Consider the following 3119-nt stretch of genomic DNA (forward strand, 5'->3'; position numbering starts at 1 on the left):
GTAAGAATCATATAAACATTTACATTTAAGAGCGAGATTCACTGATAGTGTATCTTCAACAGATCTTTCAAAATTATATCAACGCAATTGTAATGTTGTTATGTTGGATTGTAAGCCAGGGTTAGCCAATGAGGTGGCCTCTGGATGTTGTTGGGCCAGAGCTCCCAACATCATTGTTGGGCCAGAGCTCCCTAATCATTGGCCATCTGGTCACTTCTCTTCTTTTAGTTCTTCTCTTTGCGCTTTTAGTTGAGCTATGTCAGAAACCTAACCAAATGACTCATAGAATTTTGGGATATGCTTCTCTCTCTCTCTCTCCCTCTCCCTCTCCCCCCCCCTCTCTCTCTCTCTCTCTCTCTCTCTCTCTCTCTCTCCTTCTGATTACAAAGAAGGGCCCACAAGTATAGCAAAACCATAACAGGGGATGTTTTCAACATTGCTGCCTTTCTTAATCACTCCTTAGCTTTTGTAAATAATCTGCGCAAGTACATCCGCAGGACGTCACAGGGACACCAATGAGTAATTGGCAGTTCAACAGTGAAAACCATGAGACCATGAACATTTTATATGAATTTTCTCATCATCACAGGCCTTTCTTCCTATTCCTTGGAATTCATCGGAAACAAATGTTTTGAATTGTAGCTGCTTAATGCCAGACACTTATTAATTCTATTTATTTACTTTTTAAAAAATTCCATATCCTGAAGAAGCGTTTACTCAACGAGGCAGGTTTAAAAATATATTTATATAGTAACTAATATACTTAACCAGATTTTTTCTGCCTTCCCTTTGATGAATTTTCGCTTGCACTTTCTGAAAGACTTCCCCTGCCCCCCAGGATTTCAACGATCATTTTTGTTATTTGCTTTTCCTGTTCAATGTTTTGCAGAGAAAAATAAAATAAAACTTGTTGCGTTTATCACATGCCACATTTTCTTACAATGGATGTGTGAGAGATATGACTAATTCAGATTTAATGGTTTTGATGTGTGATCAAAGAAAAAAGAGAGGACAACTGGGTATAATAGGGAAAGGTTGGTTTAAAGGAAAAACAAAGAAATAATTCAATATATAAGGTACTGTCCACCACAGACAGCTACGGTCATGTAATGGCCACAAGCCCAACTAACTTGAATTTATGAGATAAATGTACTCAAAGTGCATTTTTAGTGTTTGGTGTTTAGGCCTCAAAACTGACTAACTTCATTAGACCTCTAGAGTGCTGCAAGTAAGGATTTCAGTAAGATGCTATAGCCACTGGCCATTGGAAAGTTAACATTCAAATTTGAAAAAGCACACAAGAACACGCACAACCTCTGAAGTTATACAATAAATGAATGTAAGGCATGATCCAGTTGAATGCAGGCAGGCTGTGTGTCTACATTGGGGTTGCCATATTTCTAAAAGCAAAATCCAGGACACACCAAAAGTTGCTGAGCTTTTGATTGACTTGCTTTTGAAATCCCAGTAATGTCTGGACGCATGGTAGTCCTAGTCTACATGGCCTGCCTACTCTACCCGCCCCCCGATAATGTCTGTATAAGGAGATGTGTAGGGTCAGTGTTATGGGTACAGTGTTCCCCAAATTTGGGTCTCCAGCTGTTTTTGGACTGCAATTCCCATCATCCCTGACCTCTGGTCTTGCTAACTAGAGATGATGGGAGCTGTAGTCCAAAAACAGCTGGAGACCCAAGTTTGGGTAGACCATGCTGTAAAAGGTAAAGGGACCCCTGACTATTAGGTCCAGTCATGGACGACTCTGGGGTTGCAGCGCTCATCTCGCTTTACTGGCTGAGGGAGCCGGCGTACAGCTTCCGGGTCATGTGGCCAGCATGACTAAGCTGCTTCTGGCGAACCAGAGCAGCGCATGGAAACGCCATTTACCTTCCCGCTGGAGTGGTACCTATTTATCTACTTGCACTTTGACGTGCTTTCGAACTGCTAGGTTGGCAGGCTACTGTTTATTGTAACATGCTGATGGGTAGGTAGATCAATGTGGATGTTTGCCTCCAAATGTACAATAAGAAAGAGAGCTTTGCAGAAATCAAAACTCAAATCAATCTCCTATTTTGATATTTAGCTTTATACAGCATATCATTATTCATACTGATGGGAGTGGGAAAAGGCAGAATACAGGAACAGCAGAATTTTGGAAAGATACGGTGTTATCCCATGATGCAAAGTAATCCTTCTTCTGTTTTGTCCTATATGAATGCTAGTAACACACCTAAAACACTACCTCAAATGGCTTTTAATTCCTTCAGCATTTTTACAATAACTCCAGCCATGATGAATTCATTTGGCACTAATATGGATGTCATAAGTACTTTATCAGATTTCCACCTCAGTTCATTATTAATTACCTTGGCCATTACTAAAAGAGTTGCCCAGATGTGCTTATGATAGAATTAAAGTAAACAATGACTGATTCTCTCAGGTTATGATTAGAGCAACTCAACACAATCTGAAAAAAACCTCATGTGTCTTAAATGTAAAGCACCTGCCAAGCCACATGTGAAACAGGCTCCACAGAAATCCTTGTCACTCACTAATGTGGGAAGGTTGGTGTAATGAAGAACTAGCTCGTATTTTAAAAGTCAGTGTGTGGAATAAAATACTCTTTCAAAAGAACCAGGCGTTCTTCCTCTTCAAAAAAACCACAGAATCGACAATGGCAGTGTTTAGCACACCAGTGGTTTTATGAGTGAAATATTATCATCTTAATTTTTCTTCATCTGGTGCGCTATATCCTGACTTGCGAATAGCACATCACAGAAAAATGCACTGTTTTCATGGACATACAGAAGTTTAAAGATTGCACAGAACAATGAGCTCATCCAATTCATTTTGCTGTCATTCTTCCTGACGATTATTCCACACAATTTCTTTCCTTTCCTTTTTCGTGCTTTAACTTTAAATGAGCATATTCTGCTTTGAATTGGCTTCTGCATTGTTTCTTAATTTTGCTAAACTTCCAACCATAGCTTTGCTAGCCCAAAGGTAAATCCTGTGTAAAATAACAATATTATACTATTTTGAAAGCTGCTTGTTCACTATGCATTTGGTTAGATACATGGTTTCATCTAGTTATAGATTTTGGCCATGCATTTAGACACCTC

Source organism: Zootoca vivipara, chromosome 10, assembly GCF_965207765.1.
Source record: "Zootoca vivipara chromosome 10, rZooViv2.hap1.1, whole genome shotgun sequence".
Taxonomy (NCBI): Eukaryota; Metazoa; Chordata; class Lepidosauria; order Squamata; family Lacertidae; genus Zootoca; species Zootoca vivipara.